General features: G+C 45.9%; 2 long non-coding RNA genes across 2 annotated transcripts; one reads left to right on the forward strand and one right to left on the reverse strand.

The window, feature by feature from the left end:
- Nucleotides 1–234: 234 nt before the first annotated feature.
- LOC147650958 (uncharacterized) lies at nucleotides 235–7,853 on the reverse strand. Its single transcript, XR_015274788.1, has 2 exons — nucleotides 7,684–7,853; nucleotides 235–6,785 (listed from the first exon to the last, which is right to left on the reverse strand). It is a non-coding gene; the product is annotated as an uncharacterized LOC147650958 (long non-coding RNA).
- Nucleotides 5,119–14,991, forward strand: LOC111934987 (uncharacterized). The gene is made up of 4 exons (XR_015274789.1): nucleotides 5,119–5,444; nucleotides 6,755–6,816; nucleotides 6,914–6,970; nucleotides 7,071–14,991. It is a non-coding gene; the product is annotated as an uncharacterized LOC111934987 (long non-coding RNA).
- Nucleotides 14,992–15,978: the final 987 nt, after the last annotated feature.

Raw genomic sequence — 15,978 nt, forward strand, 5'->3', positions numbered from 1 at the left:
TTTTAATAACCAGAGTTTATCTAAGTTTATCTTGATCTGAAGATACAGAAAGTCTTCCTGAACTTTTTGTTTGTCTGGTCATATGCAGCACCTGCTTCTCAATTTAATTTATCTTCAAACTGATATCAGTCAAACAGTAATATTTCTCACGGAAGGGATAGAGCTGCTCTTGCTTACAATTGGGCACAAACAGATAAAAATTTGAGCTCCAGGCTGATAGACTCTGTGTTGAACTTGAAATACCCTCCTCTGACTAAAAGAAACATCCTCCCATCCTTAGCAAGAGCCCACATCCATGCAGAACCAATACAACAAACTGCTTTTGAGCCTAAAAATTACAGTGCCACTTGCCTAGTAGGAATTTCTCAGGTCAGTAGAATAGGTTACTGAAGAAGATACAGATTGCTCAAAATTCCTTTTAAAAAAAAGAGAGTCCAGCACTTTGAAGAGCTCTCCAAGAAGGCAAGAAACATCCTGCTGGGTCTCACTTCCTGCTGAACCTGAGAGAGACACAGGATCTGTCAAGGGAAGAGGGTTCACAGCTGCCAGTTTCAGCCAAATCATTAGAAGAGTTGAGCAGGTGCGTTCAGAGATGTAACACCTGCTCCACAGGGATGCAGTGGCACTGGGATGGTAGCAGGAAGTTGTGTTTTTATGGATGGATCACACATGGTGTGCTCTGCCAATGTCCATCCCTATGGGCTCTCCCATCCACCTGTTCCATCCCCTGCTCTAAACCAGGGGAGAAACCAAAACACAGGAAAGATTGTTCAATGCAAAATGATGCTTGGCCTGTGTTAGTGAGAAACCCTTTCTCCTTCCACTTTCCTTAAAAGTTATGAATTCTTGTCATATGCTGGGACAGTAACATTCGAGGAGCAGGACAACAAAATAGAAAGGATCTCCAGAAAAACTAATCCCATATATTCTGGGGAATATTTGTACATTTTGTCTTTTTGCCATGCCCATTTATTTCACAGCACGCCAGGCATCCCTATCCATAGTCCCCTTCCTGCTGGAGTTCCTTTTATGTGTAGCCAGGCAATTCACACCCACTACTCCCTTCCTCTCCTTCAGGTGTTTAAGGGTTGTTTAAAGCAAAGTATTAAACAAGATTTTATTCTAATCCACATGTTTGCAGCTCCACAGCCATTCCTGTTAGAAGTGCTGTGACACAACCACACAGTTTCACAGCTGAAGATGCATGTTGGGATAAAGATAAATTCATGGTATGAAACTGGGGCCTCCAGGAAAGGGCTTCTTCTGCTGGAACTCAAGAATAAGACTCACTTTGTGAATTAATAGATTTTATACTTTCATCAGTGGAATATCATCCATCAAACTAAAACCTTTCAGGAAGGCTGGTGCTATTCCACATCCAGGCACCTTCTTTATTAATTCTGCACATTTCTGCAATCACCAGTGCTGCACTGGATGGCACTTGCAAAGGATTACAAACTTGATACGATATTAGATAAAAATTACAAGTGAGAAGCTATTCTATTGCTATTTATTTTCATCAGCAGAATATCCCTCTCCTAAATGCCATTCTAGTTTGGTTGATATTGACTTTTCAGGCTGCTGAGAAGTTTTGTAATTCTTTTTTGTTCATAGTTTATGTATAGAAATCAATACTGGTTTGCTATTTGTTGAAACTGAAATGTTCACATTAGGAGTAATGTATGTCTGTTTTATCCTTGCATTCTATTCCCAGAATTGAATTCATTTCTCAGTCAATCTACAATATCTAATAATTAAAAATGGTGATTTCCACACCTCACATGCAGTTTTTGTTAACCTCACACTAAAACATCACTGAACAAAGCAAGGAACATGGCTGTAAATCTTCTTAACATCATCGATGTCAGTGATTGAGATATCAAGGGTCTGGGTTTATTTTTTGATCAGAATTTGTGTTCACACCACCAGAAATAGAGATTTCACTGGTTTTCAGGTAGATCAGTAATGGTTAACTGCAAAATTATCAGACTCGAGATTTCCTTTTCTGGAAAACACTTGGAAATGGTTTACAGCTTTCGAACCTAATTGCAAGAAGTTTGGGTTTGAATAACGTTATTCACCTCAAATTTCGTGTCTCAAGGAACAAACGCCCCTGAAACAACCATGATTTAGTGTCACTGCATTGTCAGACATCACTGAAATGTTTCTGGGCTGACACTACCATCTAGTGTCCCGGTCACAGACTGCAGCTTCTTTGGGGGGAAAACTGCACAATACACTTGTTTGTTCACTTCTATAATTACATTATCATAAATAATTCATCTCCCGAGACACGTGTACAAATAGAAAAGAGACTGAAGGCCACACAATGCCATCTTGCTTTTCCTCTTGAATTGTAATAGAAAAGCCAACTAGACACACAATCCTGGGTAAAAAAACCCCGTGAGCTGATTTAGTAATAGCTCTCACAAGAAGCCTAAGTGATGCGGTTGGTTTCCATACTTTTCTCCCAAAGGTCCAGTAAAATTGAAAACCACATTAATGCTCTTGTAGCAATCTGGGTTATTCAGCAAAACTGGCACAGATGAAGTGTGGAGCCTCAGTGCCACACAGGGCATCTCTTACTGCCTTAGGAGCATCTTTAGTTCTCCTGGGAGAGGCTCATGAGAGCTCTGCTGGACCAGCCACACTTGAGGACACTTCACATTTCCTGATGGGGCATATTTAGAACCTCTCCAGGATTCCAGAAGAGGTATCTTTTCTCTAAGATAGGTTTCCCACATCAAAAGCTTCCCTGGAGCCCCAGCCCCACTGGTTGTCTGCCCTGTCTCCTTCAGCAAGGGGCAGGTGGCTTCAGCAATATCAGCCTAATTAAGCTACAGTCTCTGCCTGCTGTGCCCACCCTAAAAAAGAGAGGCCAGAGAGCTCTCAAGTGAATTGCAAACTCTGCAAAACTGCCTGAAGGGGAAGAGAACTCTGTTCTGGCCAGGTTGCTGCAGGGATACTGGAAAACAGTGGAAGCCACGAAACCATGAATGTTGTTTCTTTTAAAGAAAAGCCTTTTCCAGCTTTTGACTTTTATTACACTTTCCAAAACAATTTCAAGAAGTTCCCCCTTTGACCTATGAAAACTCCTGTGCTGAAATATGCTTTACAATCCTCTCATTCCCCCACTTACAGTTTCAATGTGCTGTAACAGTATTTTCAACCAGAAAAATACTGCATTGGGGACTGCTGAGGCAGCTCTGCTTTATTGCAGACACTGAATGAGCTGTGACAGACTGCACCATGCCAGGCTCATTATACACATTTTCCACTGAAACACTGCAGTTCAGAGAAAGCCTTTAACTTGCTGATTGCAAAGAAGAGCCATTACATTGCTTTTGGTATTGCAGCCATAATGGCACCTTATTTCTTCAAATTATTGACACAGTTTCACAATGTTGTCTTGACATCCTCAGGCTGAAGGTATAAATGTTCTTGAACCTTTTTTAGAAGACTAGCCTTTCATTTTTAGCACACTTAAAATATGCTCTCCAGTGGACTGTGAAGAAATCCCAAAGCTATCCTGCAGCTCAGACATCCCAGCTGTAATCCCCAGCACCTCTAATCATCCTTCTCTGATAAAGCCATGTGAAAATTAAAACTGCTCAGCTATTTGGGCCAAAGTGAACTTTGTTACTCCAGGATGAAAGGTACACAGTTCCTGCTATGGAGATGTAGGGGTAGAGCAAAGGTTGCTGGATTGCAGAGCCCTCTGCAGCCAGGGACAGGATGGAGATTGTTCCCAGCAGAAATCCCCTGCACTGGAGGCAGGACAGACAGCTAGGCAGGAAATGGGGCAGAACTCTGTGTCTCCCCACAGGCTGAGCCTGCCAATTGCCAGCCCAAGACCACAGTGTCAGAGAGCAGCAAAACTCTCCCATCAGCCAACACTGAAGAGACTTTCCCCAGCAAAGAGGGACACAATCAATGGCCCATCTCGCTCTGGTCCTGCCAGAAATGTGATCAGGACTGACATGGAGCCAAGTCCTTCCCTCTAACATTAAAATGACATGGTTGACATCTAAACCTGATGGCTCCTTTCTCTCTCAATGCAAACTGTGTGGCAGCAGCCAAGGAATCCTTCTCATGGGAAACTCATTTTATTGATTTAAGAGAAAACCTTATTTGAGATATTTGCAACCAACATTCTCCCTTGCCACAGATATGCACCAAGCAGAAGATGAGTGACCATTCACAGACTGTTTCCATCAGGATGGGAGTGATATCAGTAGACTTCATCATGTTCCTTCTCTCTCCTGCCACTTGTTAGTGCCCTTATTAATTACAGACACAAACTCCCCCCTGCTTCTGTGGTTCCCAAGATCCCCAGAAGCCACACAGCTACTCAGGTTAGGCATGCCAGGAGATTATTTCAGAGCTTATAACCAAGAGATCTCAGGCTGGTTGATGAAGAAAATTGATACAAAGGGGAATACAAAATCCACCTGTGACAGCAGAACCCCTCTTGAAACAAAGGGGGCAAGAATGCATTCTCTGTACTAAGGGGAAGCTGCTTCCATGGCCATAGGAAGAAGTTCTAGACAGGTTTTTCCAGAGTCTTGAACACCTTGCAGAAAGTCTGAGATAGCCAATATTCAGGGTAACTCCAAAATCACTAGGATCAGTATTTGTGTTTGTGTTTAGGCATCCATGAGAATTAGGAAACAAGGTTGTCTTACATGAACAATAAACATAAGCCAGAACTTAAATTTTGGGCTTAGTTGGTAGCAGTGGATTAGAACATTAGAACACTCTCAACTAAGGAAAATACTCAGGAAAGGCTTAAGTTCAACTTACTAAGCAAGAAGAAAAATCAATGCACCAGCTCCTTCATCCTGAAGGCTTATCACTGCAAGAAACAGAGCTTTGCTGTACTTGATCTTTGAGACCAAAATTAAAGCAAAAATTCAACTATTTCTTTCCAGTCCATCCTATTGCTGTGCTCCAAGAGCACCATACAGCAGCACTCCTCAACTGAGAAACCTTTTGGTCTGGAGCAGAAGCTGCTGTAGCCCAACTTGGTAAACCTTCTTTAGGTCACAGTGCTCAGCTTTGCCTTTGATGGGTCAGTGATCCCTCCCTTCCTCAGCAGATTCCAGACACCTGGGAATCAGTCAATCACCGACGTGGCTGGGAGTGACAATCCCTTCAAAAGGCACATGGAATAGTTTTACAGAGGAAGGGTTGTGTCTTTCTCCTTTTTCAGAGGGGATAGGAAAGAAGAAAGAATCCCTGAAGTCCGCTGGTTACCAGGCAATGAGTTAGAGCTAGAAGAACAGTCTGACCCAGCTGGAAGGGAAGGAAAAGCTGGGGAGGGCCCTATGAGAAAATAGGCTGAATATCTAGTGCAGGATGGTGGGAGTTTTTCTGGTTTATGGTCAAATTTGTCTTATTTGAGAAATGCTATAGGACATTAACCAATCTCTCAGCCTGCACAGGTAGGAGTATTATATTTAAGACCATAGAAATTGTTCTTGTACTCTGTCATGTGCTGTGTCACATCCCTCCAGGCTGTGCCCCCCAAAACGTCCTGCTGTCAGTGAAGGGCAATTTACTGAAAGTTTTGCAGCAGGTAGTGTCCAGGTTTGGTCTTTGAACTCACTGAGTACTCTGAGAAAGCCCTTCAGCGATATTATTCAGAGTTTCAAATTACTTTCCATGCTCTAAATGCTTAAATAGATGCTGGATCCAGTCTTCAATGTGTTTAAAATTGTATCTGAGCTGGAGAGATCGCCTTAACTTTCATAGCTAAGACTTTGGACAGATAAGAAGAGCAATAATATGTTCCAAGAGTCAGAACTAGGTGTTTTGACAGTGTTTCTCTTGTCATTTTATTTAATAATCCATTGCCCCTCGGTTAATAGCTTTCTGCTTGATTAGCCTGTATAAATCAAAACTTCACGGCTTTATCCCTGACATGTTATACATTCTGAGTTGAGGGTAATGAATCGTGCCATGGGTTGATGTACTCTGCCTTCCATTTAAAGTCCTGTGCCAAAGAAACACCTTGGCTTTCAAATTGAGTTATCAGTATACTGTCAAATACCAGAGGAGGAAATGCAGAGGATCCTAATAATGCAGCCAGGGATTTCACAGCCCTGAGCAGAATATGAAGCTGCAGGGACTGGCTTAGCCTATGCTGGCAGCTCTTCACTAACGCGTGGAACTGCCTGCTCTGCATTTCCTGCCTCTCTGCTCCAACCTCCTGCCCACACTGCCCTGTTTGGAGTGGTGCAGCAGCAGCCTGGTGTCATTGCAGCTGATCCCACAGGGATCCCTCCAGGCTCTGCCACAAACCTGGGTCATGAGGCACCTGTGGCACCTCCACAACAGGTGTAGTTTAAAACGCTGAGATGAGTTCAGCGTGAGCTGCTGCTTTTCCTCAGGCAGGATGATTGCTGTTGGGTCCCACTGTGAGCAGCAAGGAGAGAAGCATTAGTTCCACTCCTGGACCTGGCTGTTTCTTTTCCTACCAGGCTGGACTGTTCTTCCAAAAAAAGCCAAGCACTATTCGCCTTGGCCACTAGATGCAGCTCACGCTGCACTGCAGTTTGCTTTACATCATTCTAGTTTTTTAACGTTAAAAATTATTCCCCTTGTGTTTCTGGGTGTATGTGGCTTGAGGAGGTTGAATATCCTAAAGTCTTCCTGTTTAACTTCTAAGTCTCTTTTTCCCGAACTTCTTGCTTGCTGCATCAACTGTTCCCGTTTTGAATGCCAAATCCTCGCTCCTCATATTTCCACACAGAAATCTGCTCAGCTGCACTGCTTTGATGGACCTGTCACGGTAATTGGGAGGGAAGAAATCAGGTGGGTTAATAGAGAACACACTGATTTTCAACCACAAGCTGAGCACAGAATTTTACACTGAGCTTTCCACCTCCTGCCATTTCATTTCCCCAAATAGTTTTTACACTGCAGATGTTGCACATCAATGCTGCCTCCCAGTCACCAGACATCCAGGGTAAGGAGTCTCCAGCTCCCACCTCCAGTGTGAGGAAAAGCTCAGCACAGAGCCCAGGAGCTCACCAGGGGATGGACTAGGAGCTCTGTTCTGCTTTCAGTGCCCACCCTGCCCGATACAGCAGGGCAAAAGTGAGTCCCTTGGAGACACGGGGAGTCTGCAGGCAGCAGCTGCAGCAGATAGAGACCTGATTAAGAGCTATTTGAAGCAGTCCTGAGAAGAGCTGGAGGGGAGAAGAAATTAGGATGCCATTGCAAAAATCAGAATCACTGAAAGCTGGGGCTGGACATCAGAAAGGCAAAAGGGCTGAGGAAGCAAAGGAGTGACACTGTGGCTATCTCTGCCTTTTCCAGTACTCCTCAGCTCAGGAGTTACACTCAGTGCTGGGGAAAGCTCACTGATGCTGTGAAAAACCAACTTTGCCCTGGTCAACTGTGGGAACACAGGGCCACAGTGAGAGCCCCCCTCACCTGCCCTAGCACTGCCTCTGAACAGGTTTTCCAGAATTACATAAAATGTTCCAATTTATCCTCTGCTTAAATGTGCTTCCCCTTGAAGATGTGCTTTTGGTCTGGATGCTTATTCCTTCCACTTCACCTACTGCTCAGCCCAGGGTTTGAGGTGAAAAAATAACACCTGAGGAACCCTGAGCTCTCCTCTTGTGTGTTTGATCCCTGCTGGCTGTGCTTGCTGGGTTTTCAACAGAAAGTTACCTGTACAGAAGGAACCCATCACCTCCAGCTGGGTGCCAGCCCTGGCTGCCACTGAGGTTGGATCAGCTCTGATTCTTCTGGAACACAGAACATGCAACTCTGGCTGTCACTGTGGAATCAACTCCACCTTAGTATACACTATTTTCTTACACAATGAGGCTGCTTATGGTGATGATATTCTTGTACTGTGGCATATAAGGAGCCAGGGTGCTAGAAATTACTGGCAGCAGCTGTGGGTACTCGTAGGTAACAGCTGGGGAGAAGACCTAAGGGGCCTAGTTATTCTATTTTTCTTTGATGCAGTGAGATATTCCTATTAAGCAATTACCTCCTGGGAGAAGCAGCAAGGTAGCTGCACTATAATTCCTGGGTTGGTGGTTTTGTTGTTGGGTTGTTTTTTTTTTAGAAAATCTAAAATAATTTTTTCATAATGCACCAGATGAGATGGCTCAGACCTGCTGTGAAGGAAGCAGAAAGTAATGCTCACAGTTTGTAATATTTCCTTGAGCTTCTGCTTTTGCACTGAAAAATGAGCTTCCTCCCATTAAAATGCTCTTAAATGACAAATCCACAGCTGTTCTCTCCAGCTTGCTTGGAAACAGTAAACTCAAAGTGATCTATGTGATGGCTGTGGGCTAGCCAGCATGTTCTTCCCTTGCTAGGGGCATGGGGGATGATGTGGGCAGCCCCTTGGGCTCTCTAAGGCCACATTGCTATCTTTCAAGCTCTCCTTTCCATCATAGATAGGGCTGAACCAAAGGAAAAGCTCCCTGAGACTGAGCTTTGAGAAGCAGCAGGCAAATGTGTCCTCCAGCATCAGCCATCCAGAAGGAATTCCCCACCCAGACCTTCAGGAGAGGCTGAGGAGCTGAGCTCCATGGCTGGGAACAGCAAGTGACCGGAGAAGCAACTGCAGCCACGCTGGTCTGCCTGAGCACGCTGGACCAAATCTCACAGATGGCAGCAGGGAAGCAGAGCCTGGCTTTGGGAAACCCAGCACTGCTGCTTTGTGCAGGTGCCACCAAACCCTCCCAGTGGAGACAGTCCCAGCCCATATCCCTGCCTGTCAGCACAGGGCAACCCTGCCTCCCCTCCATAGCAAGAGCTGGATTGCTTTCATTTCACATTGAGGAAAAATACAGCAGGAAAGGAGAAGCAGATGTTTCTAGACAATGTCTACAGTTCCTGGAGGTTTTTGATTGCACAGACTTTAAAAAACATATAAAAGAGAGCCTCTGACTGTATTTTCAGTAGGGTAAAACCATCACTGAAATTTGTATGAGGAGAAGTTTTCAGACTGAGCCTATATGGGAAAGTCTTATTGCTCACAAACCATGTTTAAAATCCTTTTCACTGTTGGCTGGTTATTTTTCTGTCATGTGCTGTCTAACTTGCTATAACCGCTATAACCCCAATGCCCTTGGAGGCATGTCCAACTCCTGCCTGTGCCAGTCATTATGGACAAAGCAAGGAGGCTTGCAGGTGGCAGAGGGTTTGTTCCCCTCCAAGGGCTGCTGCCAGGTGCCACAGGAGCTGCATCACTCCCCCTTGGGCAAATGAAGCAGAGAAATTTCAGCTCTACCAAGTACAGCATCTCAGTACTGCACTCTTTAACCATCTCCTTCAGAACACAGGAAATAACAGTGACCAGGCAAAGGCCAAGTTCCTCCAGATGGGAGTGCAGTTTTCATCCTAAATACAATTTCTGGAGCAGCAGCGTTTTGGGAGGAGGGTTGTGTCTTTCTCAGAGCTGGAGGATTATTGTTACTGCAGGGAGGACATGGAGATATGCATTTCTTCGGGCTGCCAAGTAAAAGCAGAGATGCACAACTGTCAGAAAATCCTGTCATCAGCTTCAGGTCATTCCTCTGTTCCCTGCATGGATCCCACATGCAGCTCCACACATCCTGCATGTTGCAGAGTCCTTCTCAGAAGTTGCTTTAAATGTCTGGATTTCTCCCTTGTCTGGTAAAGGAGGAAGCATTAAGTTTGTCATAAAGGAAAACTTTGATTGCCTTAAGCTTTCTATTTCTCACAACGAATTCTTCAGGGAATAATAATTTTTTGCAAAGTTACCTTCTGAGTGAATTTTATTCTTTACTAAAAGAAATTCAATTAAAACTGGGTCTTATCTAAAGGCTTTGGACCATGTTCTCTGCCTTCTCAGAAGGCTCCTGAGAAAGATGCTGCTGAAAAAGGTAACACAGAAGGGCTGTAAAGTGGTGGTAGATGCCTCCTTTTGCCATCTTTAAACTGGGAATGTTCACCTGCATGTTTCCTTACCCAGGTTTGTGGCCCTGTAATGATCCCTATGCCAACAGATATTTCAGCAGAGGGAAGCACAAGTGGCTCTGCTGTCTCCTGTTACCCTCCTTTCTCATCATTTCTCACTAGACTTCATCTCCCAGCCCCTGGTAGGGGGAGGAGCTTTTCTTGGGGAGCAGGTCACATCCCTGGGCAGCCCCCAAGTGACAATTCTGTGTTTGGGAGACTGACTGCCATGGGCCTCTCCTCTGCAGAGGCTTATGAGCACCATGATGCTATCTGAAAGCAGGGCTTTTGTTCAAGCTCTTTATCAATGAGTTAATGAGTAAATGAGCTAATGAATAAAGCACTGTAAGCCCTGCTGAGAGCCCTGTGTCCTTAGTGAGCTGGCCAGGGTATCAGGGTAAAAGTTCAGGTCAGGTCCAGGATGGCCTTTCTCTCCATGGCTACCCTAGTAACATCCAACACCAGCAACTCAGGTCCCAAAAGCTGCTTTTCCACCCACTCTTGTTCTCCCAGGGGCTTCTCCTGGGGGTAAGGGCTGCATTTCATCCAGGGGTCTCCCAGATGGGGCTGGCACACAGAAGGGCTATGCTTGGCCATGCACCCTTCTCTCAGCATTATTGTTTTTGTGCTCTGTATGTGCATCCCATGCAGAGGAAATGGGAGTTGGCTGCTCAGGCAAGCTGGATTTTACAGCTGGATAAGGTTTTGAGATTGCCTCATCCCATTGGGAACCTGTCCCTTGGGTCCAGGGGAGCTTCACACACATATTGGCTTCAGTGGGCTGTTCGTGTCTCCCTGAGCTCATAGCCAAGAAAATGGACAAATATCTGCCCTGCAGCAAGGCTGAGGTTCCCAAAAGCCCCCACTGTTTATAAAAATCACAATTTTCTGCAGCCAGCTAAAGGCAGATAATGTATAAATGCTCCCATATGTCTCACAGGGCTTTCCCTACCCCTTTGCAGAGCCACCTCACGCTGCTCTCCCCCAGCTCCAGGGGTCCTGTGAGACCACAAGCCCTCAACAGCAGATTGTAGCAAAAATGAGAGTTTGGAGCCCTTTCACTCTCAGCATAATTTCTCACAAGCACAGTTTTTAATTTGATTTCTTCTTGGCTTGTTTCCTCCTGTGGTGTATACACATCTTGCAAGCAATGAGGAATTTGGATGTCACTTCTCATTTCCCCTCAGCCTTCCGGATCCAAGTCCTGGTTATCCTTTTTCCCCTCAATGTGGAGAAACAGAACAGTATGTTGGGAACCAGCTGTAAAGCTCTCAGCCAAAATCTGAGTAGGAAGCATCTTAGGATGATCACTGGGTACTACGTGTCATCTCTTCCCCCACCACAACAGGACTTTGGGTGCTCAGGGAAAAGAAGTTGGCTCTGTTGGCTGTCCTTTCCCTTTTTTTGCACTCCTGGGAAGAGTACCAGCCAAAAAACTTGTCTATTCCTTCTTTCAAGGGATGGCATGCATGACTTCCTGAAGAGGAAGACTTGCTGATCCCCATGTTGAGAATATGTCCCTGTCTTCACTCTGTTCTCCTTTGCCCCGCCTGCACACTCACCATTTTGCAGCTGGAAGAAGCTGGTAGGAAGCCACTTGTACCTGTGCAAAGCCAGCCCTGGCTGCAGGGAATGTTTTGCCAAGGGCAGAGGAATGATGATGCAAACCATTGCTAAAGACTGCAGATAAGCTCCATGCTGCCAGGCTAGCTTGAATGGGCTTACACTGCTGAGCTTGAGGATTATTCCTGTTCCTGCGTGAAACATTGCAGAGAAAGAGGAATCTGTGTCAGACATGAAGTCAAAACTCCCAGAAACCTATTTGCAGCTCCTAGGAATGGTCACTCTCTCCTGGTATTCCTCTTGCAGACCTCCCCTGCTGGGATCTGCTCCCTGGGCTGTTCTCACGCTGTGGCTCTCTCTGGGATGCCTGAGGAAGGTGTGCTGGCATTTCTCAGTCCCATGACTGAGGTTGTATATGTTTGGGTTATATCAAGTTACACAGCCTTGGTCCTCAGGAATGTCAGGCCCTGGCACAGGTGCCCAGAGAAGCTCTGGCTGCCCCTGGAGCCCTGGAAGTGCCCAAGGCCAGATTGGATGGGGCTTGGAGCAGCCTGGGATGGTGGAAGGTGTCCCTGTCATGGCAGGGGGTGGGACAGGATGGGCTTTAAGGTCCTTCCAGCCCAAACCATTCAATGATTGTCCTTCCAATCCCATGTTGGTCCTGTTTAGGAGGTCCAGGGATATTCTGCAGGTGGGATGAGAAGCACTGAGAGCTGAGATGAGCACTGTGCCTGTGCCATGCATATCCCTGGCTTTTCCTGCTTGCCAAGAGCAAGTAGTGCACACAGACATTCACCTTAAGAACTCTCCACCATAAACTTGAAAAGAAGGCATGAACAAGGAGTTAAATTTACAGTAACTAAGTGCTGGCACAGGGTGTGCATAAGGTGATTAAAAAATTCTCCTCTCTGGCTTGCTTAATAATCTGGAAAAAACCTGGCATACTCTCGGGGACTGCAGAGTTTAATATCTGGCTGATGATGCTAATTTAATTACATGCCAGCAGGTGGTGCCCAAGTAGAAAAAGGAGACAATTTAATACAGTATTCTCACAATTTAATATCATATTCTCACTCCAAGTGAGGTTGCGAGTGGCATTTCATTTTCGAGCCATGATCCAGCCGTTCAGACAACATTTAACAACTCAATATTGGTGTTTTATTCTTTTCTGCTTCATCCCATCTCCCCAGACAGCTCCCAGATCTTCAAGGCTTGTGGGAGGGATGGGAAGTACCAGATGATAGCAAGGAAAGCAGTTCTAAATCCCACCCAGTCTGAAGGGGCTGCTCGCTCCCACTGCAGTTGAAGCTGTGGGAGGGGACGGGTCAATCCAAACGAGCATCTCATGGCTGGTAGGCTGCAGTTTTTCCCAGGTGCACTCATTGCTTCTAGAGAGTTACACAAAAAATGTGCCAAGTAATGAGTTGGGCACTGTTGAATGTTTTATGGCAGAGAGAAGTGGCTGCTCTTGGCCTCCTTTTAAAAATACAAGGAGACGGATTTTGTGTCATTTGCTTTCTCCTGCAAAAGCGACATGAACCTACTCAGCTGGTTCCCACTAACAGCCCATACTAAACAGATGCAGAAATACCAGGTTTATGTATTCTGTAGCTCTGGCAAGTTGCTGATCTGAGTGGTTTTTGCAGGTGCTAAAACACAGAACACAGGCACTGCCTCTGCAGGGCTTGCAAGTTCTTTAAAGGAAAGTACAAACCCCTGCAATTCAGTAACTTTGGTGAACAATGAGAGAGATTTCTCTCTGGATTAGGACAGGAAACCTGTAAAGAGAACTCTCATGATTCTCCTTCCCTGCACTGAGAATAGAGTGGAGCTCTGTGGTTACACTGGCTGATGTTACATGAAGATGGTCATGCTCAGCCCAGCCTGGGCAATGGGAGAAGCAGCACAATACCCAGGCACCTCCCAGCTGAAAAACAGCCTTGTTAAAATACAAACTGGACACTCAGTGGGAGTTGGGCTCTTGCTGCAGCTGAAAGCAAAGGCCAAAGTGAGTGGGTAGTGCCTTGGGGTGTCTTCTTCCTCTGATCAATGAAGGGAAAGGGCCAGAGGCTCCTGGGAGCAATCTCTGCTGCAGAAGCTTTCTTCTGGTTGCAAGGCAGAGTATCTCCTCTCCTTCTTGTTGAAATTCCCAACACGAGCAGCCAAGCCTGATTAGAGTCAGTATATACTAGTCCTTTAGGAGCTGAGCAGACAGGGAAGACTGTCAGGGAAGAGATTGCTTCCAGTGGTAATTTATGCAGTTATTCTCCTTTTTTTTTCCCCTATGGAGAACATAAAACACTTCTGCTAGGGAGGGGATGAGCCACTTCAGCCATCTGCAGAGATCACCAAACAGGGATTGCTCAGAGGCCTGAGAGTGGGTTGGGCCCTTTGCAGTGGCATTACCTGTGAATTAGCCACATTTATCTCCTTGAGTGGGGATCTCAGACATTTCATCCTCTAGACAGCTGAAAGAAATAAAAACTAGAACCTTACAAGGTCCAGATACATATCCTGGGAAGCAGTGGAAAGATGAGAGTACTAAATGATGAGCTCTTTTGTTTTACTCCTTGGTAAGCTGGTTTTCTGATCCTTGCTGAGAACATGCAGTGCTCTCATGGATCAAGCCTGGCTCCTGTCAGTGCTGCAGATGGTTGTGCAGCTCCTTCTGCTGTATTAATGCTGACAGCCATGCATTACTGAGAGGCTTGCAGTAAAGGTTCCACATGTTTTGTGTTTGCCCTGGGAAACCAGTGCAGGCACAGCAGAGAAAGCACATGGAGGCCTCACAGGCAATGATTTGTGCTGCTTTACTGGCACACATATACCAAGAATATTGTTTCAAACCTTGGTAAGCCTCAGCTTCCCTCATGATGTGCATCAAAACCCCAGGTGCTCCCAGTCCTTGGATATTGAATAAGCCCAAATGTAGTGGCAAAGGATTGCAGAAAGGCAGAGTGGTTGGGTGGCCCCAAGATCACTAAATTCCCCCAAGTCATAATACCAGGTATAGAGGGGTCCTTTGTTTTGTGCCCATTGCAGCATGACCCTCCCAGCTGGTGTTTGCTTTCCCAGTCCAGCACAGCTGTCTGGGTTGCTGCTGCCCCTTGCTCAGCTGCCAGCCCAGGACACTGTACATTTGCTCCCCAGCAGGGAAGGGGACACCTGGACACCTCACAGGTGCTCAAATCCCCTCTCAGACACCAGTGCTTGTGGCGGTGGGGCAGGGACAATACCCCCAAGGAGGTAATTTAATCATGTACCCTCTCCACTATTTCCCACAGAGGCAGAGGCCAAGTGTTACTGCACAAGTCAAGACAACCAGGCAGTGTGTTCAGCTTATCTGGGAGATAACATTTTATCAACATGCCAAGAGCTACAACTAATGAGGCACAGAACAGAGGAGGCCGAGTGCAGTCACTGGTGTGCAGCCTCTTTCCAAACCCTGATAACAGTACCTTGCAGAGAAGAGCACACAAAGAACTAATGAGTAAACACCCAGGATCCAGGCAGAGCCAGCAGCATCCCCAGACATTTGGTCTATGAACAGAACCTAAACATTGCTGCTGTACAGCCAGCAAGAGCTTACGGGGTATCTCAGTCACCTGATTTAATTTGTACATAAAAGTTAAGGTTTTCTGAACAAAGGCTGGACCTTGAGGGTCCCCAGTCACAAAGAAAGCTGCTGCTGGGGCCATGAGTGAGTTTCTGCAGTCAGTATGTATTGTTTTCTTGATCCCCTTTCCTTGGCCCTTCCAGGGGGTGCCAGCAGGTCCCTTTGTTTGTGGAAATTCTACTGGCAGTGCAAACAGCCAAAGCATTTCCAGGGAGCCAAATCAGTCCCTGATACAGGGGATTAACACATCCCAGGACACCCCTGCTGTACTTGAGAGCAGACATACAGCAAAAGCTCTGGGAAGCCTCTGTTCACTTGAGTCTCTTCTCCCAGGGCTGCTCAGGGGGTGCAGGGGTTCCCTGGGGGAAAGAGGGGAGCTCCAGAGGGGAGTGTGGCTTACCCATCAGACTTGGAAGTACCAGCAAGCAGAAAGCCTCAGCCCAAGAGCAGAGTGTCCTTGATAGGCAAGAGAGAAACATCTGTTTCTGTAGGAGACTCTGCTCTTGCCAAGAGCAGGAGGCTCAAGCAAGAGGGAAGAAAGTGTTATGTGGGCAGAGAGCAAAAATCTCTTTTGTAATGCATGCCTGAGAGAGAATAGGCTTGAGTTTTAAGCATGAGATAGCAGAGTCAAGTCTAGAAAAACCTGCTGTGTTGCACCAATAAACTCTTGTGTGGACATTGACTTCTTAAAGCTCCTGTTTTCTTGTTGGTGATTTTATTTGAGAGAAAAGAAGAAGAGCCTGATTGCCCAGCTATGGCTCTTTTTTCCCCACTGGTGAAATTATTTATCACAATTGACTAAATGCTCCACTTCGTTACTGGCTGCTGTTTCTCACAAAGAAATA

Source organism: Cyanistes caeruleus, chromosome 11 (genome assembly GCF_971803275.1).
Source record: "Cyanistes caeruleus chromosome 11, bCyaCae1.hap1.1, whole genome shotgun sequence".
In the NCBI taxonomy this organism is placed as follows: Eukaryota; Metazoa; Chordata; class Aves; order Passeriformes; family Paridae; genus Cyanistes; species Cyanistes caeruleus.